This window comes from Chlorocebus sabaeus, chromosome 25 (assembly GCF_047675955.1).
Source record: "Chlorocebus sabaeus isolate Y175 chromosome 25, mChlSab1.0.hap1, whole genome shotgun sequence".
In the NCBI taxonomy this organism is placed as follows: Eukaryota; Metazoa; Chordata; class Mammalia; order Primates; family Cercopithecidae; genus Chlorocebus; species Chlorocebus sabaeus.
The window spans coordinates 5,136,589-5,157,993 of NC_132928.1; the positions used below are offsets into that span (position 1 = coordinate 5,136,589).

Below are 21,405 nucleotides of genomic sequence, written 5' to 3' on the forward strand. Positions count from 1 at the left end.
TGACCTTGGTCTTGCTCCATCATTTCTAGTATAAGCTAACTCTTATGGTAAATATGACCTGAATAGCCAAGTGCAGAGAAAGCTATAACCAACCTAAACCCTTAGCTAATCTAGATGGAGAAGGCCAAGGCAGGTTGTGTGACACTGCTGCCCTGGTCCCAATAGGACTGATACCCACAGCTAAGCAGAGAGTAATTTATGAGGACTGAAAATCAGCAAGAGTTAGAGGCTCACTTCTCCCCAAAACCAGACTTTAAAGAAAATTAGGTACTAACACCATCTCTTCAGTTCGTGTATTTGTTTAAGGGTGATGAGGAATGGTGGTGATGGTCCAAAGTTTGTCCACGAGTTTCTCAACCCCTATTAGGGTAAAAGCACATCCACTGCAGACATGACAGTGTCTATGAATGTCTGCAGTCCTCTTCCCCAGCACAGAGCTCTGCTTATTGCAGCAGTGCTCTAAGATGGAGCTAAGAGAACTTTATATTCGGCCATCCACCTATTAATTTAATATACTGACTCTCTCCTGTGTGTCAAGCAATGCCATATGCCCTGGAGATGCAGAGACGGGCAAAACAAAGTTCCTGTATGCATGGAGTTTACTTTTAAGAGGCTCATTCTAAGAAGGCTCTTTGAAAATAATCCCTGGAATGATCCTGCAAGGTCAACATGGATTCTCAAACAAGGCATCATGGTAACCTCTTATTAAAAATTGGCCTTCTTTAGAAGAGAGCTTGGTATTCTAAGGAATTTGGCATATATCCTACTCATTTGCAGCCTTTTCAATGCCAGAATCAGTCCTGGAGTATCAGACCAGGTTTCTATTCTAGAGTTCCAGGGAAATCTCGAGATGTGTTATGCTACATGTACCATGGCTAAGAAGATGACAATTGTCTTAACACAAGTCCCCAGGAAGGACCTAGCAACTGCTTGACTCCTCAGGCCCCAGTCACCAGAACATCCAGGGAGGTGGATGAGCCTCTCAAAGGCTCTGTGATGGTGGGTAGTTCAGGGCACCAGCATTTGCTTCTGCTCTCTCTAGAATTTAAATAAGCTCGTACTTTTAAACTCTGCTCCAAAGGCTCCAGGACTAGGCAACTCTCTGACATACTAAGACAGCAGGCTCATCCTGAGAAAAGAGTCCTATAAAAAGATATGGTCAGTGTAGTTAAAAAGGTACAAGTGTAGGACAACCTGACTTGTAAATTGACTGCGGTAACTTCTTGGTCAATTTGTGTGTTGTTTCACGGATTCACACATTCACTTGGTGCATATGTGCCCAGAGATGTACTAAGTGCAGAGGGAGCAAAGATTTTTTAAAAATATGGTACCTGACGTCAAGAAGCTTTTAAAGAAGACAGAATACACTACTCGGGTGATGGAGGCACTAAAAGTCTCCGAAGTTGCTACTGTATAATTCATCCATGTAACCAAAAACCACGTGTAATCCAAAAGCTATTGAAATAAAAAATATTAAAACTTAAAAACAAGATAGAATAAACAAATTACAAAACAGAAGAATAGCACTAGAAAGAAGGCAGAGCCTGGGTACCTCTGTGAACATGGAGAAAAGGCCCTGAGCCAGGGCTTGGTGGGTGCGAGGACGGTCAGAGAAAGCATCTCAGGGGAAACCAACCTGAGCTGAGTCTTGCAGAATGATCTGAAAGTGGTGTGGTTGGCCATGGTTCTCAACTTTCACTGTACCTCAGAATCCCCTGGGAATAGGCTAAAGCCTGAGACCTTTCCAGGCCAATTAAATGAGAACTTTTGAAAGTGAGGCCCTTTGCCTTTGAAGGTGAGGTATGGGTGGTTACTAAAAGCTCCCAGGTAACTCTAATGTGCAGCCAGGATTGCGATCCACAATTCTTCCAACAAGGGTGACACGTAAGTGGCACCTCCCTGACTGTTGACATTTCTCAGGTTAGTATGGCACCAATACAGAATTAAAACAAAACAAAGAAAACCGTGGTTCATATTCATTGGAATAAACTAGTACAGCAGAAGATGCACCAGCAAAACCAACGCACAGAACAATTCAGCAAAGGATAATTTATGTGGGGAAATAAATATGGCAGAAATTAAATGGCTCCAGAAAAATGTGAACTCCTTCATTTGGAGAAATGTATCACAGATTAAACGTGCTTTAAACTTAACCCTTATCTAAGCCTTAAATCAGGACAGCACAAAACCAGGGAAATAAACAGAAGCCCTGACTTATCCAAACATACCCCAGAGAGAGCTCAAATCAGATGACAGCATGTATGTTGTTCCTCAGTGAGAGAAATTAGACTCAAATGCCACCAAACAAAACACCTAGCGTTTGAAAGAAAGGAAAGTGAGGAAGGAATGAAAAGAACAACATTAAATATACTAGGAAGGAAGGAAGGAGGAGAGAGAGAGAGAAAGTGAAAGAGAAGAGAAAGAAAGAGAAAGAGAAAGAGAAGGGAAGGCAGGGAGGGAGGGAGGAAGGAAAGAAAGTAGGAAGGAAGGAAGGAAGGAAGAAAGGAAGGAGGGGAGGGAGGCAGGGAGGGAGGAAGGAAGGAAGGAAAGGAAAGAAGGAAGGAAGGAAAGGAGAGAGAGAAAGAGAGGGAGGGAGGAAGGAAGAAAGGAAGGAAGGAAGGAAGGAAGGAAGGAAGGAAGGAAGGAAGGAAAGGATAGAAAGAAAGGAAGAAAGGAAGGAAAGGAAAGGACAGGATAGAGAGAAAGGGAGGGAGGGAGGGAGGGAGGGAGGGAGGAAGAGAGGGAGGGAGGAAGGAAAGAAAGAAGGAAGGAAGGAAGGAAGGAAGAAAGGAAGGAGGGGAGGGAGGCAGGGAGGGAGGAAGGAAGGAAGGAAAGGAAAGAAGGAAGGAAGGAAAGGAGAGAGAGAAAGGGAGGGAGGGAGGGAGGAAGAAAGGAAGGAAGGAAGGAAGGAAGGAAGGAAGGAAGGAAGGAAGGAAGGAAGGAAGGAAGGAAGGAAGGAAGGAAGGAAAGGATAGAAAGAAAGGAAGAAAGGAAGGAAAGGAAAGGACAGGATAGAGAGAAAGGGAGGGAGGGAGGGAGGGAGGAAGGAAGGAAGGAAGGGAGGGAGGGAGGGAGGGAGGAAGGAAGGAAGGAAGGAAGGAAGGAAGGAAGGAAGGGAGGGAGGCAGGGAGGAACCGGTGTGGTGGCTCATGCCTATAATCCCAGTACTTCAGAAGGCTAAGGTGGGCAGATCACTTGAGGCCTGGAGTTTACAGATCATTTGAGGCCAGGAGTTTGAGACCAGCCTGGTCAACAAGATGAAAACCCATCTCTACTGAAAATACAAAAATTAACTGGGGGTGGTGGTGCATGCCTGTAATCCCAGCTACTTGGGAGGCTGAGGCTGGAGAATTGAGTTAACCCGGGAGACAGAGGTTGCAGCGAGCCAAGATTGCGCCACTGCCCTCTAGCCTGGGCAACAAAGTAAGACTCCAAAGGAAGGGAGGAAGGGATGAAGGGAGGAAGGGAGAAGGGAAGAAAAGAGGAAAAGTGGGGAAGGGGGGTAAGCGGGAAGGGAGGGAGGGAGGGAGGGAGAAAGGAAGGAAGGGAGGAAGAGAGGGAGGGAGACAGGGAGGGACAGATGAATTTGCATGTAACCCGGCATGTTCATCTTTCTATTTTATATTATGTACCTTTGCAAAAATAGAATTTGCCAGCCAGGATTAGCCCTGTGGATTAGGTTGTTTGAAATCACTGTTCCTGCAGTGAGGGCCCGTAGCTGATGTGCCAAAAAAAGGGTGAGACAGTTATCTCCGGAAGAATTATGCAGGGCTGCACGAAGAAGAGCCAGTTCCTTCCTGCACCCTCTGGTGAGGAGCTCTCTATCCCCAGGCAGGGCAGTGGCTACCCGCTTGACCAGCCTTTACAAAGGTGCTAGTATTTCACACCCTGATCTTCCTGCTGTGCCTACCTCAAACTGAGTATACACAGTGAAGAACACCTTGTCACTGGGGTCTTATCTGTTAAGTTTGCTTCTAAGTGAGAAGCCTTGGTTATTAAGCACCTGTTTCCCCATCTTAAATTCCTGCACTAAGTCTTCTCAATTTCTTGTTATTGTAAATCTTACCTTCCTAGGGTTTGTGGTCTGCTTCACAGTGCTCTTTTTGCAGGATGGGAGTAAAAAGAAGCCTGTTCCCTAACAGAGAATAAAGATGCTCCATCAGTGACATAAAATCAAAATTATAGACCCTGAATAAAAACATCACATAGGCCAGGCACGGTGGTTCATGCCTGTAGTCCCAGCACTTTGGGAGGCCAAGGAGGGCAGATTACTTGAGGCCAGGAGTTTGAGACCAGCCTGGCCAATATAGCGAAATCCCATCTCTACTAAAATTACAAAAAATTAGCCAGGCATGGTGGCACAGGCCTGTAGTCCCAGCTTCTCAAGAGGCTGAGGTAGAAGAATTACTTGAACCCAGAAGGCAAAGGTTTCAGTGAGCCAAGATCACACCACTGCAGTCCAGCCTGGGTGACAGAGCGAGACTCTGTCTCCAAAAACAAATCTCATAAACCACACCAGGTCCTTCTTACTTGCAAGAAATGTATCAGTGGTATTCTCCTACCCTGAAACATACAGGTAATATCTAGGTAAAGTTTAATAGTAATAATAATAATAATAATTAATAGCAGTAGTAGCAATAGAAGTTGTCACCATAATCAATAATAATAGTAATACTAATATTAATAGCAAGGATTTTTTTTGTTTTCTTCACATAAGTCACAGCCAACGAAGCAAGTAATCAGTTTTGGCAAATGGGTACCTCCTACAAGTTTTCAAGGGTTTCGATGAAATGGAATGTTGTTTAATAAACAGCAGAATGTTTAATCGTAAATTACACACACTGTAGACAAAAAGCCTCCTGGGCTTCTCCCTGGCACCTCTAAATCTGAAGTCAGGCAGGTCTTACAATCACAACTATGATATGGTTTGGCTGTGTCCCCACTCAAATCTCATCTTGAATTGTAGCTCCCCAAATCCCCACATGTCATAGGAGGTACCTGGTGGGAGGCAATTGAATCATGGGGGCAGGTCTTTCCTGTGCTGTTCTCATGGTAGTGAATAAGTCTCATGAGATTTGATGGTTTTATAAAGGGAGTTCCCCTGCACAAGCTCTCTCTTACCTGCCTCCATGTAGGACATGCCTTTGCTCCTCATTCACCTTCTGCCATGATTGTGAGGCCTCCCCAGCCATGTGGTACTGTGAATCAATTAAACCTCTTTGCTTTATAAATTGCCCAGTCTCGGGTATGTGTTTATCAGCAGCATGAGAACAGACTAATACAATAACCACAGTAGTAACTGCCATTTATTAAGTGCTTTCTCTATGCCAACAGCTATGCTAACAGTGTTACAAACTTTATCTCACTTCATCTTCAGAACAACCCAGTGGGGTAGGTATTTTATAGATGATGAAACTTAGGCTAAAAAGGTAAAGTAATTTACCAAGATCACATGCTCGTAATTGGTACCACTAAGAGATTCAACCCATTGCACCATGCCTGGACCTTAAGAAAACCTGTTTCTAACCACTACTCCTCCATACGAAGCAAAAGGAGGAGTAAACTTGAAATCCCAAGGCTGGCTTCTAGTTCTCCTTCTTCCTCTTGTCCTCTGGAGCTGCAGGGGTTGTTGTGTATCTCTGAATCTCAGTTTCCTCAGCGTAAAACGAGGCTAGGCCTCCTGCCCTGCATATGTCATAAGGTTGTCACAGTGACTGAATGAGTATGAGGGGGTCTAGAAGAGACCTCTAGGGGCTGAAAAGCAAACAAAAAAGCCTCAATGCCATGGCTCACACCAGTAACTCCAGTGCTTTGGGAGGCCAAGCTGGGAGGATCGCTTGAGGCCGGAGTTCAAGACCAACCTGGACAGCATAAAAAGACCCTGTCTCTAAAAAACAAGTTTTAAAAATTAGGCAGGTGTGTTGGTGCATGCCTGTAGTCCCAGGAAGGCTGAAGCAGGAGGATCCCTTGGAATCCAGGAGTCCAAGGCTACAGTGAGCTATGATTGCACCACTGTACTCCAGACTGGGTGACAGAGACCTCGTCTCTAAAAAACTAAATAAATAAAAATAAAAAATAAGACAAGGTCTGAAGGCAGGCACCAAGTCTGCCTGGCATCCCCAGTATTTTGCACTCAGTTAATGTTTATTGAAGTAATAATGCATCTGAAAGTGCTTAGAAAGCTATAGAGCATCATAAAGTATGAGGTTCATGAATCGCCGCAGTCTGTGGCCACCTCGGGTGAGGGCTGGCTCTGCTGCTAAAGCCTCCCCAGGGTATCTAGAGAATTCATCTCTAAGGTGCATAAACCTCAGACTTCTAAGCACTAGAAATGAACACCACTCCATTATCCAGTCTACAGATTTCAGTAGCGAACCATAAGCATGCTGACCGGCCACTTGCTAAAGGATCGCTCAGTTTATCAAGCTTTATGATGAAAGGGTCTATTCTGCATTCCTTACCCTCCTCAAGGCACCCCCATTATTCCCAAGGCCCAGCACACAGCATTAACACCTCCACTGGGTTGGCAGTAATAACATTCTAGTGTTTCTCCTCAGCAAAGATTTGCTCAGAAATAAAAAAGACAAGAATATATTTCCCTAATGGCAAATGCAGCAACCTGGATCGAGACTGTTATTCTAAGTGAAGTATCTCAGGAATGGAAAACCAAACATCGTATGTTCTCACTCATAGGTGGGAGTTAAGCTATAAGGACACAAAGGCATAAGAATGATATAATAGACTATGGGGATTTAAAGGGAAGGGTGGGAGGGGTGAGGGATAAAAGACTACACACTGTGTACAGTGTACACTGTTTAGGTGATGGTGCACCAAAATCTCAGAAATCATCACTAAAGAACTTACTATGTAACCAAACACCACCTGTTCCCCAAAAACCACTGAAATAATAATAATAATAATAAGCTACAAAAAAAGGAATATATTTCCCCTCAGAGAGAAACGTCCTGGAAGGCGAGGCATCAAACGCCACTCCATGGGGGTGAGTAAACCCTGTGGGGTTGAGATCAGCCCCACCGCAGCCTACAAAAATGCTATGTGTAATCAGAGTTTCAGCATCCCGATTTATGAAATGGCTCCATTAAATAGGCTCCCAGTTGGCATTTCTGCACACACTATGGGGTGTGCAGAACAGGCTCCTGCTCCAAGGCATGCTCAGCACTGCCCCATGGGGGTATGGCGGTCATCCCACCACCACTGCCAACCTCCATCAGGTCAAGAGAACAGAGAGATAGGGGGAAATGCAAGAAACTGAGATAACCGCCCCCCCCGCCACACACACACACACACGCACAAATATATTCCACAGCCAGAACAGTCATACCTGGCCATCACAATATGCAAGATGTCCCATCTCCAGGATCCAGGTGAAATCCTCCCCTATCCCCTAAAAACAGCTCTTAATTTCCCTGTCACTGAAACAGAAGCAGAGCTGGGGAAGTGGGTGGAGCCATCTGGCTTTATACCTATATCTCCTAAAAAAAACAAAAACAAAAACAAAAAAAACAGAGGGGGGCTGGGAAGGGCTCACAAGGAAAGAGTGTGTCACTGTAGCACTGCCTAGAGACAGATTTTCTGGCGGGGATGATGCGATGATGGCAGAGGGTAGGAAAATGTGCTGCAAAGTTTACAATCTGCCCCATCTGTTCAGCGCTGTTCTGTCCGTGGCAGGCACCGAACGGCTTATCGGCTCTTGCCATGCAGACACATGCAGGGGCCAGGCTGTCTGGGGAAGCCTACAGAGACATGGAGGGCCAGCACCACTGCCTGGGGCATGCAGAGGGTTTGCAGAGCCCAACCCCAAAGGCAGAAAGCCCATGACTCTTCATGGCAGCCCTTTTGCTTTGAGATCTAGGAACCTTTCATCTCTAGTATCTCTGGATATATACTAGGGGTTGTTGTGTATCTCTGAATCTCAGTTTCCTCAGCGTAAAACGAGGCTAGGCCTCCTGCCCTGCATATGTCATAAGGTTGTCACAGTGACTGAATGAGTATGAGGGGGTCTAGAAGAGACCTCTAGGGGCTGAAAAGCAAACAAAAAAGCTTCGATGCCATGGCTCACACCAGTAACCCCAGTGCTTTGGGAGGCCAAGCTGGGAGGATCGCTTGAGGCTGGAGTTCAAGACCAGAGCTAGGCTTTGAAAACACAAGGATGAATAAGATGCAATATCGGTCCTCTAGGGTTCATAGTCTTGTGGGAAGCCCATAGATGTGGCCCAATGGTAGCACCTGGAGTTGACTATGAAGTCAGCAAGGTAAGTTGAGCTGTGAAGGGCTTTATGTGCCAAGTCAAAGTGCGTGGATTTTTTTTTTTTTTTTTTTTTTTTGAGTCAGAGTCTCACTTTGTCACCAGGCTGGAGTGCAGTGGCACAATCTCAGCTCACTGCAACCTCCACCTCCCAGTTCAAGCAATTCTCCTGCCTCAGCCTCTCAAGTAGCTGGGACAACAGGCACGCGCCACCATGCCTAGCTAATTTTTGTATTTTTAGTAGAGATGGGGTTTCACCATGTTGGCCAGGATGCTATCAATCTCTTGACCTCATGATCCGCCCACCTCAGCCTCCCAAAGTGCTGGGATTACAGGGGTGAGCCACCGCACCCAGGTAGTGCATGGATTTTTTTTCTCTACATTTGTGGGTCATAAAACACAATCCAGAGGGTACAAGAAGAAAATACTAAAATGTTTATATATTTATTTTTATACAATTAAATACATAATAAGCTAAGTTTTATTAATATTCACTCTAAGCAACGATGTTCATACCTTCACTTGGTCCACTCATCAGTGACCACAAGTCACAGGGTCTTGAGTGATCCTGGGGGAAGAGTGGGCATCCCACAACATGGATGGGTTGACAGTGGCGATTCCACTTCTCAGCTCTCATTCAGCATGATGTGGCCTATTATATAGACATGCCTGGGTAAGTGGAACTACAGAGAAGATTCAGCGTTTAACTATCCCCAAAGTGGGCAAGAGGCTTAAATTTTTTTCTAAAAAGAAACTGTGGGCTGAAGAAATAATGCAAAATAAGACAAACAGCAAGAAAGAGGCAGACCTGACAAGTTGTTAGCCACATTTCAGGGGCAAACAAGACAATATAATCAGATCTCACGAGCCAGCCAAAAAGTTTTCAAATTACCAAAAGACTATTTGAAACATGGCTTGGCGCATGCTGTTGCTAATGAGGAATCTAACCCTAAGTGCAATTGTGCTCAAGATATTATTAGCTCACAACAGTAATGAAACCATTGCAGTTAACAAGACATTTTAAAATACTGCTTTCATTTTCTTTATCATGTTTTTTGAGTTAATATTTGTGTATACTTTACAATGAGCATAATATATTGGTACAGTAATGCATGTATAAAAGTACAAAGAAATGAGCATACATCTGCTGGGAGTGCGTATTCAACACTTTTCACTGCTAAAGAGTGGTAATCAAATTGATGCAACTGTAAATAGCCTAGACCCCCACCCAGACCCTCCTGTTCTTGGCTTTCACCTTCCAGGAGCAGTAGGAAAAACACTAAAAACATTAAAAGTGGGCACTGCCTACTAAAACTTTGTCAAAGATAATTCCAAAGAGTAAGACCTGCTGGTTCAACCACTCTTTCTTCCTAGTCATGGCCATGTGCCAGAGAGGAACATGTACCCAGCTAAATCTCAGCTCTGCAACTCACCAAGATATGGGGCAATTCAAGTCACTTCTCTGGCCTAGGCTCCACACATGCAAAATAAAGGAGTGTGAGGTGGTATGGGAGGCAGAGAAGGGGCTTCTATTTTAATGGGGGTTTTGTTGTTGTTGTTGTTGTTGTTTGTTTTTGAGACAGGGTCTCACTCTCACCAAGGCTGGAATGCAGTGGCATGATCACGACTCACTGCAGCCTCAACCTCCCTGGGCTCAGGTGATCCTGCCACCACACTCTCCCAAGTGGCTGGGACTACAGGCTCGCACCACCACACCCAGTTACTTTTTGTATTTTTCGTAGAGACAGGGTTTTGCCATACTGCTAAGGCTGTTCTTGAACTCCTGGCCTCAAGTGATGCGCCCACCTCAGCCTCCCAAAGTGCTGGGATTACAGGCGTGAGCCATTATGCCCAGCTTATTTTAATGTTAATTCTTTATCTTAATATGTATTTGAAAAACAGTAATTTTCCATTTATGATGTGGTCTTTTTAAAATCCACTTATGTAAGTTTTACAGAAGTAGATATTAAAATACTAAGCAAATAATATAGCTAGTGTGCAGATTTAGATGTCAAAAACTGGGGGCTGGAGTCTAACTGTGGACTCAGAAACCCTGGCTGCATGATAGTTATCTAGTGCCCAGGTCTGAAACTCTATGATTATTCTTAACCTGTACGCATATAAACTAAACTATTGTAAGGTCCTTATAGGAAACAATAGGACTTAGACAAGTATGTTCCAGTTCAGTTCAGGTAGATCATGTTATCACTCTTGGCCCTTGGCCCCTGATTTAAGATGAACAAATGCAAATCAAAAGATGAATGAAATAGCTTTTTGTGGTGACAGCTTTTTCTGCTGTTGGAGATGAGGTTTGAAGGAGAGGGGTGTTTGTTTGTTTGTTGCTTTAATAAAGAAAGCTCTCTGCCTCGCCGTTGTGGGAGTCTAAAACTACTGTAGAAAGAAATGTCCAAATACCAGCAAAGGGAGGGAAGGAACATGAGCCTCAGGCCCCGTCCCTCACCCAGACGCCCTCTCCCGGCAGAAATGTGCGGGTTTGGTGCCCCCTGCTGGCCCTTTTCTGACAAAGACGGACACCCAACCACGGAGGGCCTGGGAGGGCCACTGCATAATGAGCCTCTCAATGGTCGTGTGAGTGCACAGTCTTGCAAAAATGCACCTGAAACAACAGCAATGCATAAGGCATGATTGTTAAGAAAACAGATCCCATGAAGTGGCTCTGTGTCTCCTCCTTCCTGCCACTATATTGAATTAATGTGTAACTTGAATAGACAACAGCAGAACCCGGGGGAAAATTCGAAAGGCCTCTTCTCATCACTGCTTCTGTCCTCAGCCAGATGGTTCCCCGTGTTCTCCAGGTGTACTGAGAACACAGTTAGCTTTTGCAACAGCCCTTACATGCATCTGAACTGAGGCTGGGAAGCGAAGCTCGGGCATTGCAATCATTTCCTCAAGAAACAAACTGGCCAGGCACAGGGACTCACACCTGTAATCCCAGCACTTTGGGAAGCTAAGGCAGGAGGATCACTTGAGTCCAGGAGTCTGAGATCAGCCTGGGCAACATAGAGAGACCCTACCCCCAACTCTACAAGAATTTTAAAAAAAAAAAAAAAAATTAGCCAGGCACGGTGATATGTGCCTATAGTCCCAGCTACTCAGCAGGCTGAGGTGGGACGATTGCTTAAGTCTGGAAGGTTTAGGCTGCAGTGAGCTGTGACACACCACTGAACTCCAGCCTGAGTGACAGAGCAAGAACCAGTGTTTAAAAAAAAGTTAGGTAGGATACATTGTAAAGTATACAAAGGGATACACGCTGTGGGCAGGGTCTCTGTTCTCAAAGGGCTTTCCATCTAGAAAAAGAGATAAAAACAGAAATGGTTAATAATGTCAGTTACCATTTATTAAGCCAGCCACTTTACCATTATCTCCAATGTTAACAACACTGCTGTAAGCTAGTAATTGCCACGTTGCAGATCGGTAAACAGGTTCAAAGAGGCCAAAGGACATAGGCCAAAAGCGGGAGAGCCAGGTCTCCAACCCTGGTCGGCTTGACTCTGAACTCCATTCTCTGTCCACTCACATCATTTTTGGCCTAGTTCCCCTATACATGTAGGAAGATAAACTACACCCACCCACCCATGGGCCCACACATGAACAGGGAGGGCATGTACCCACGGCAGTAGCCACCTCAGGGGCTGGAGGGAGGTCAATGGGCTGGAGGGGTGGCAGGGTGGGTGGGATGAAGGAAATACAAATGTGCTATTTATTTTATTTTAAAAACAAACAAGGTTTAAAGCCCACATATACCTCATGGTATGTTGTTAGACAAAAATACTTTTAAATGCAAATAAAAATTGTTAAATGTAAAAAATGTCAACATTTGTTCATTTTGGTTGATGGGAACCTGGCTATTCATTATTTTATTCTCTGTATAGCTCCATTTTTTCTTTTTTGTTTTTGAAACAAGGTCTCACTCTGTTGCCTCAGCTGAAGCACAGAGGCACCATCATAGTTCACTGTAACCTCAAACACCTGGGCTCAAGTGATTTCTCCCCTCAGCCTCCCAAGTAGCTGGAACTACAGGCATGCACCACCACACCTCACTAATTTTTTAATTTTCTGTAGAGACGGGGTCTCACTTTGTTGCCCAGGCTAGTCTCAAATTCCTGACCTCAAGCGATCCTCTGCCTTGGCCTCCCAAAGTGCTAGGATTACAGGCATGAGCCACCATGCCCATTCTTAGCTCCAAACTTTTTAACTCTTAAATGTGTTTTGTTTCAGACAGGGTCTTGTCCTGTCACCAGGTTGGAGTGCAGTGGCATGATCATAGCTCACTGCAGCCTTGCCCTCCTGAACTCTGAGGATCCTCCTACTTCAGCCTCCTGAATAACTGGGACTACAAGTGTATGCCACCACACCCAGGTAATTTCTTCACTTTTTATAGACAAGGAGTCTCGCTATGTTGCCCAGACTGGTTGCAAACCAGCCTCAAATGATCTTCCCACCTGAGCCTCCCGACATGCTAGGATTACAGGCATGAGCTGCCACACCTGGCCTAGTAAATAATATTTTTATTTAGGAGGAAAGAAGGAAAGAAACCGAAAGGAAATAAGTATCCTCCAAGGATCTGAATATGAAATCATGAAAACCAGTCTACCCACTTTGTAACCACATGCAAGTATGACTGCGAACCCACAGGTTCAATCCAAGTAGAGAATACTCAGCTATTTACACAGTGGCTTTTGTCTGGGGACCTCAAAGCACTTCACAAACACAAATTAATTCTACCTCTTGTCACCTCCTAAAAGATGGAGGAGTATTTTACAGATTATTAAGTAGGGTCTGGGGAAAATGAAGTGTCTTATCTAACATCACACCATGAGTTACAGACTCAACTGGGAATAGAGCCTTGGAAACGACAAGCAGCCCTCTGGCCTAACCACAACTGTGACAGCATCACTGATAAAGAAGAAACCTATAGCATCTGCCGCTCCTATTCTTTTCATGATATATTATAATGCACTGTGCCTTTAAGAAGTAGGCCTTTCAGAGAGGCCAGCCTCCCTTTCCTCACATTAAGCCTCATCTGAAAATATCCTACCATGCATAAACAGAGGTCTTTTTCAGGGACAACCCAAACCACATCCTGTGGCTTTCATTTTGCATCTCCAGCCAGGCGGTGTTCAGTGCTGGCCTATGGTAGAATGAAACAACTCTCCTCCTTTCCCCCTTTCCCTTTCTCTCAGAGGACAAAGCCAGGGAGGAAAGGGGCAACCTGTTACCATCAGACCTCAGTGCCAAGGAGGCCTGGTGTGTGCTGGGCCGGGACAGAGAGTATGTGCTCCAGAACCCCCTTTGGAGTGTCAGTCAGTAAACTCTGGTTGTGCCATCCTGGAACCTGGCTCCTCTATGGTTCCTCTTACCTGCCTACCTGAGCCCCATGGCATCAAGGTCAATGACTGGCCAGGACACTAATATGGTTCTAGTTCTTTTTTTTTTTTCTTTTTTTTTTTTTTTTGAGACAGGGTCTTGTTCTGTTGCCCAGGCTGGAGTGCAGTGGCATGATCATGGCTCACTGCAGCCTCAAACTCCTGGCCTCAAATAAGCCTCCTGCCTCAGCTTCCCAAAGTGCTGGGATTATAGCCACAAGCCATGTGTCCAGCCTTGTTTCTGGTTCTCGCTGTCACTCACCTCAATTCTGAGTCTCCCAACTGGGCTCCGTGGCTCCTGACTGCTGATAGTGATTGTTTTAAAACACAACGCTGACCACGGGATGCCCCCTACTGACATTCCACACCTGCCCATCAGCTGAGGATGAAGTTGAAGCTCCTTCGCATGGGGAACGGAGCAAACTGGCTCCCACTGACCCCTCCAGCTTCTTCTACCTCTGCTCCCTCTTCCCAGTAACAGAGCCTCTCACAGGGGCAGTTCCAAGGAGAACATCCAGAGACTTCCCTCGGTGAGTCAAGAGGGAGGAGTCCAGAGTTCAGTTATCAAGTTTAAACAAGGCAGGATGAGAAGTGCAGGCCAGTGGCAGAGCCACGAGGTCCATGCTGCTAGGAGCCCACGGAAAGCGGACTAAGAAAAGGAAGGCCTGAAGCCCAGAAACCAGTAGCCAAAGGAGCTTCCTCTGTGGTTCCTGCATCAAGGGCAGGAAAGCACTGAGAAAGAGACACCACCACTTTCTGGGGTCCCTTTTCTAGGTGGGACAGCTGGGGCTTACCCCTGGGAGACACTGACACTGTCGCCTGCAGCTCTGAGGAGGGAAGGAGGTTGCAGGACTGCTCCTCAGGTCTGGATGCCACCCCAGCAGGCCAGACTGAGGCACCGCAATGACTCATGCACTCGAACTTCGGGTGAGGGAGGCACAGAGGTGCCAGAGACTGAGCATGGGTCTCATCACCGGCCTGGCACCTCACATTTCTGTTTGTTTGGATTAATCTTGTAGCCAAGAGGGAGCTGTGGAGGATCTCACCTGGGGAGTAACATGATCAGACTGAGGTTTCCAGAAAAACCCCTCTGGCAGCTGTTTGAGGCAGGGAGGGTACTTAAGAGATGATGACAAGAGTCCAGAGGACAGGAAGCAAGAGTCTGACCTGTGGCAAGGAGGGTGGGCCAGGGAGAGGGGGCTGCATGGATTGGGCACTGGGTCTCTGTTGAGGGTAGATTATATGTGAGCTGGACGAAAGCATGGAGCCAGAACAGACAGGAGAAGCTGAGAGGAAAACTCACAGCCAATAAACAAACCACAATCCGGGCTTTCTTTTCTTCTTTCTTTTCTTCTTTCCCTTCTTCTTTCCTTTCTTCTTTCCTTTCCTCTTCCTCTCTTTCTTCAGGGTTTCACTCTCACCCAGGCTGGAGTACAGTGGCATGATCTTGGCTCACTGCAAACCTCCACCTCCCGGGTTCAAGTGATTCTTGTGCCTCAGCCTCCCAAGTAGCTGGGATTACAGATGTGTACCACCACACCAGGCTAATTTTTGTATTTTTAGTATAGATGGGGTTTCACCATGTTGGCCAGGCCGGTCTTGAACTCCTGACCTCAAGTGATCTGCCCGCCTCGGCCTCCCAAAGTGCTGGGATTACAGGCGTGAGCCACCATGCCCAGCCAGGGCTTTTTTTTTAACCATAAGGTTTGCCCAGGAGTAGACAATACAGGCAACTTCTCTCTTTTAGTATCTAATAACACATTTTACCTCTAGCATTTACTCAAATGCCTAGTTCCACTACTAAACCCTAAACTACTTTAGAATAAAAATCGTAGTTATCTTTGAACCCCCCAGGGTCTAATACTGTACCTGACATATAACAGGTGTTTAATAAACAAAGTCTCATTGGCTAGAATACAGAAATACATATATACATACATTTATATCTATATGATTATGACAAACCATATATCATTAGTGGGAGAAACTGGAAGTTAGAGTTGTACTATATTCTGAAGAATGTTGAGTTAAAGATATATTTGATACTCTAAGTAATGGGGTATCACTGAAGTTTTATGACAAGGAGAGGAATTTTATCAGAGCTACACTTAGGAAACTAAACTGGGCAAGACGTTTTATGGAATAAAGCAGGAAGGAACTGTAAGTAAGATTAACAGAAAGTTACAGCAATATTTTATCATAAAGAGTTCCTGCACAGGGTATAACTAATGGCCTGTGGCCCCATTCTACAGACTGCAACCATTAAGTTAAAAATCACATCTTAGGAATTCCAATTAAGACATAGACAAATACAGTATAAAATCCAACTGTGCTAGTCCAAATATTTCTGTCTTTACTGGGAAAGCCTGCCCCTTCAAACGCCAGAAGCATTTACAACTCTCCCAGATCTGAGCCTGTGCCATGTTGTGAGTTTGAAAAGGCCCACATCTGGCTTTAATGATCATTGTCTAAAAAGAAACATATCTGAAGGATTGGAGAGAAAGGAAAACTTTGGGGGGGAAAGAAGAGAAGAACATGCTTTATCTCAAGCCACCTAGCTTCTATTTTGTCAATTTATCTATTGCCAAATACATTGTACGAGTAGATTCTCACAAAACATACATATACCAGAAAATAGCAGTCTTAAATGGAAATACCTCTCATCCACTACTCTGGCATGGCAGATGGCCCTCTCCTGATGTTCAGGGAAATGGACTTTGCTTTCAGAGAGAAAAGCCTATAAAACAATGAGGAGTTGTCTAGCGTATGCAGAAATGCTTAACCCCTTGCCCGAAGGTATCAAACCTGTATATGGAATACAAACAGCATTCCTGAGCGGGGACTAAGTCTTATTCATCTTCATATCACCACAGTGCATTGCACATAGTAAATATCTCTAAATACGAGCATACATAGTTTAATAAGAAGGCTCAGCTCTTGAGGTATAAAGATAAATTGGCCTCCCGCACTGGTAAGTCTGTGGGGTTTCTGCAGTTCAGTAAGAATCCAAATACAGGACAAGACACCAAGTACCCCTTGCTTGTAGACACCCTTGATAACAGAGCGAAGATGAAGTTGAGTTTTGGGGCTTAGACTGTGTTATATTCAAAAGCGTTTTGGTTTAACTATGGGCCCTCAGGCTGCAGCGTCTAACATCATGGGAATACATATACACCAGAGAAAGATCACGTACGCATATATATTTGGCAAATATTAAATAGAATTTATGATGTGCTGGCACTATTTTAATCGCCTGAAAAATATTAACCCATTTAATGTAATTGTCAGAACAAACCCCAGAACATAGGCACTATTATTATCCTCATTTACAAATGAGAAAACTGAGGCACAGAGAGGACACTTGCCCAGGGTCACATTCCTATTAAGTGACAGAGTCGAGATTTGAACCCGATCTGTCTGGCTCCAAGTCTGTGTCTTAACAACACCTGGCCTCATGAACAGCTCTTTTCTCGGTTGCAACAACAATTCTCTGTTTCGTTTGTTGGATCTGGAGGGATATATACATGTTGATATGTTTATAAGAATTGGTGACTGGGCACCGTGGCTCGTGCCTGTAATCCCAGCACTGTGAGAAGCTGAGGCCAGCAGGTCACTCAAGCCCAGGAATTTGAGACCAGCCTGAGTAACATGGTGAAACCCCGTCTCTACAGAAAAATACAAAAATTAGGCAGGTGTGGTGGCTCACACCTGTGGTCCCAGCTACTCAGAAGGCTGAGGTAGGAGGATCACTCGAGCCCCAAGAAGTTGAGGCTGCAGTGACCCATGATCACACCACTACACTCCAGCCTGGGAGACAGAGACCCTGTCTCAAAAAAAAAAAAAAAAAAAAGAATTGGTGCTTCCCTTGTTTTATGAGTATGAATACTTCTCATCAACGTGTAGATACTGAGCTTGTTGATAATTAAAATGTGATCACTCTCTCTCTAGTCCAATTCCAGGCATGGTCTAATTGCTTAATATACGTGAAATTCTAGTATGGAGAGGTGTCTAACGGAAAAGCAAGCAACTCCATTTCCCAAGGGTGGCTGCTAGACACGTGGCTTGTTGGCTGCCCTTCTGATCTCACATCGTTACCCTAAAAGGTCTGTATCAGGTTTAACTTCAGGGAAGCCCTTGGAACAGGGACGATGTAATCTCAGCTCTCACTCATCCTCCCCCACTTGCACACACCCTACAGAGTAACATGCAGACTAAAACTCCACTGAGCAGCGGGGACTGCCAGCAGATCCTCTGCCACTGGGGCCAGGAGGGTGGCACGGAGCAGGGTCCTGGGGCCTGGCAGAGCAGAAGCCAAGGCTGAGCGAGGAAGGAGGGAAGACAGTAAATACGGAATGTGCTAGCTTCATCACTGTGCCTGAAGTCTTTTACATCCCACAGTTCTGGGACAAACAGAAGTTACTGCGAGTGTGTGTGTGTGTGTGTGCACGCGCGCGCACGCGCGCGCTCACACATGCACGTGCATGTGTGTGCAAGGAATGGGAATGCGGCCCCAGGCCTGGTGACACACCAACAGCACTTCACTGCTGATTTTTTGGTTTATTTAATACTTAGCTGCCTTTGTTACAAAGAAATTTCATTCCTAAGAGATCCATTATTTACAAAAGATTCATTCTCGAAAGATCATTATTGTTCAATATTCTATAAACCAAGATTCCTTAAAATAAGAAGGTTTGGGTCTCAGGAGCAATCTTTCCAACTGGGAGCAGGGGAGGGAGTATATTTCCAAAGTGGCAAAACAAAATGAAGCCTTTAAGCCAATCATTTCAAAAGAAATAACCAAACTTTTAGTGCAATAGGTCACAGGGATCAAAGTACTACTTTCAGTTAAAGCTTTGGCTTGTTCAAAGGACTTTGCACTTCCAAATTTTTTGGGTAATCAACTGGCAGTTTACCAATTTTATTGAATACCAAGGGTTCATATGGTGTTGGTATAAACAGTAAATAAAATTAAAGTTTAGAATCTGCTCTACAAAGACAATGTTACTGAAAGGCACGAACAATATAAATAAAACGAAACACGATCTTAGAGTCAAACAGACCTGAGTCTGAATTCCAACTCTGGCAGCTATGTAATCCTAGTCAAGTTACTCAATCTTCTTGAGCCCTAGTTTTCTTGTGGGTAAAATGGGGATAATTACACCTACCCTAGGGGTTTGATTTTCCTGTGAAAGTTAGAGGAGATAATATGTAAAAGTTTTCAGCATGACGCAAAAATAAGTGTTTACTAAATATTAGTTATCTTCCTTGTGAAAATAAAGAAAAGTAATATGCCATCATTGTGAAGTAACGTCAGTCTGCAAATTTACAAACAACTTAACCAAAATGAAAAGGAAAATGTATTCAGGGTATCTACTGAGTACCCACTATATGTATATCACAATTCATGATATGGCAAAAAAGACTTTTTTTTTTCCTTTTTGAGACAAGGTCTTGCTTTGTCAACGGTTGGAGTGCAGTGGCATGAACACAGCTCACTGAAGCCTTGACTTCCCGGGCTCAAACAGTCCTCCTATCTCAGCCTCCTGGACTACAGGCGTGCACTACCACACCTGGCTAATTTTTGTATTTTTTGTAGAGATAGAGTTTGGCCATGTTGCCTAGGCTCATAACCCACTTTTCAAAAGCTTACACTTGACAAGTCTCTCAAGAAAAGAAAGAAAGAAAGAGAGAAAGAGAAGAAAGAAAGAAAGAAAGAAAGAAAGAAAGAAAGAAAGAAAGAAAGAAAGAAAGAAAGAAAGAAAGAAAGAAAGAAAGAAAGAAAGAGAGAGAGAAAGAAAAAGAAAGGAAGGAAGGAAGGAAGGAAGGAAGGAAGGAAGGAAGGAAGGAAGGAAGGAAAGAGAGAGACACGGAGGGAGGGAGGGAGGGAAAGGGAAAATAATAAAGAGCTTACACTCAAGTCAGGGAATAAAAATGTTCATATTAAACACACAGTGGCATAAAAGCCATACTTGCCCTCCATTGAGCACTTACAATGCACCAGGCATCATGCTGACCACCTCAGGAACAGGGTCTCATCTGATCCTCTAAACTGCCTAATGAGATAGTTATTGCAATTTCCCATTTCCCAGACGAGAAAACTGAGGCCTAGTAAGGTTAAATTACTTACCCCAATGTCACAGAGTTAATATGTGGGCTTTGAACTCAAGCAGTCTGAATCTATAAGCAGCGGCATGCAAGAACCAGTTACAACTAAGTCACAGGAGAACCCAGAGAAAGATGAAGGTGGGGTTGGACTAGTGACACAGTACTCCTTGGAGGAATTGAGCTGGACTCTAGAGGAAACATGGAAGGCAGGGGGGGACAGGAGGGGACAGGAGAGGAAGGGAGGGGAGGCAGGGGACAGGAGGGGAGGGGAGGGGACAGGACGGGAGGGGAGGGGGTCATGGGAGCAGCCTCCTGCTGAAGCCTCCAGAGGACCACAAGAGGAAAGGGGAACTTTCTTAGGGGGAGAGGAAATTGGAAGAGGAATCCCTTTACCAAATGTTGCTTGGAGCCCAGAATTTCAGCCAGTCTGCATAAGAATAACGTCCTACATTTTTAAAGAACACAGAATAGTTTACAAAATGCTTGCACAAAACTGTCCTATTTGATGATAATGGGTAACATTTACTGAGAAATGTATCATAAACCAGGCACTACACTAGCTCATTCCAGCCTTAACAGGGTGCTAGGAAGTAGGTTGTAGTCTTGTGCCTCCCAGGTGAGAAAACAGAGGCCAAGGTCAGCTAACATGTGGCAACAGTAGGGTTTCAGGTTTGAACCCAGGTCTAACTCGGGAAGGCATCATCCATATAGTCCTCAAAACAACCTGTTTAAGTAAATAGGGCAAGTATTGTTTCCATTTTTCCGATGAAGAAACTGAGCCTCAAAGAGAGCAAGGAAATGAGTAACTTAACTCCATTAATAACTAAACCAGGTTTTGTGTCACCCAGTCCTCAAGTCCCCTCCACCCCACCTCCAAGTTTGCCTTCCCAGGCCTGAGGGCGTCTCTGTCCTGGCACCCCGCCCTCCTGGAGCAGCCAGAGGCCTCAGAGCCTGTGGTTGCTGTGGCCCACAGCACTGCGTGCCCGAGCCTGCAGGGCTGGGCCTGTTATTCCACAGTAGTTGGCACTCCCACGGCAATCCCTGCCAGAGGGCTGGGTCGGGTTTCCTGTCTATCTCCCTTGCCACAGCTGTGTTTTCAATAGGGAAGTCGCCTGCTGCCTCTCCTGGGGGAGGACCACACTCCACCTCCCCTTGCTAAACACCAGGCAGCCCTGTGCCGTTGCCAGGGTTGTGTGAGGATAAGATTAGGAGGGGACCCGCCCCTGTGCAGGCCTGAGCAGCTGGACGACCGCCCGTGCGACATGGACTTCCCTGAGGCCCAGGCTGTCACCTCGGCTCTGGGAGGCCCTGTGGGGTTGCAGGCAGCAGCGACAGCCGTCCTGCTACAGGGGAGCCACCTGGCTGTTTCGGAGTGAAAGTCCAGGCTGCCTGTGGGGTCAAACCAGGAGGAAGAAGGAAATAAGAGGTGGGAGGGTGACAGAGACAAGGGGAACAAAGACAGAATCAAGGGAGGAAAAGACAGAGAGGAATTAGGGCCAAAAGACCAACAAGGGAAGGAGACGTGGAACACTCTGGTCCTGGCTTTCAGCAAGTGCAGCACCCGTGCTACAGGCTCTCCCTAGCTGATAGGAATTTTAATTACACAAAATTAAATTGTATATGACATTTAGTACATTGTGTTCTAAA

General features: G+C 45.2%; 1 protein-coding gene and 1 long non-coding RNA gene across 6 annotated transcripts in view; both read right to left on the reverse strand.

Moving 5' to 3' along the window:
• Positions 1-21,405, reverse strand: part of CNIH3 (cornichon family AMPA receptor auxiliary protein 3) — a 335,293-nt gene that overhangs the window by 235,485 nt on the left and 78,403 nt on the right. The window lies entirely within an intron of this gene.
• Positions 1-21,405, reverse strand: part of LOC140710233 (uncharacterized) — a 32,705-nt gene that overhangs the window by 8,054 nt on the left and 3,246 nt on the right. The window contains exons 1-5 of one of the 5 annotated variants that reach the window (XR_012091180.1): positions 13,916-16,319; positions 11,511-11,574; positions 10,682-10,883; positions 8,783-8,918; positions 4,067-4,135 (exon numbers count right to left, since the gene is read on the reverse strand). This is a non-coding gene — a long non-coding RNA (uncharacterized lncRNA). Of the gene's footprint in view, positions 1-4,066; positions 4,136-8,782; positions 8,919-10,681; positions 11,575-13,915; positions 16,327-21,405 lie in introns of those variants that run through there. The other 4 variants (XR_012091181.1, XR_012091179.1, XR_012091178.1 and 1 more) reach the window with 4 other exon arrangements.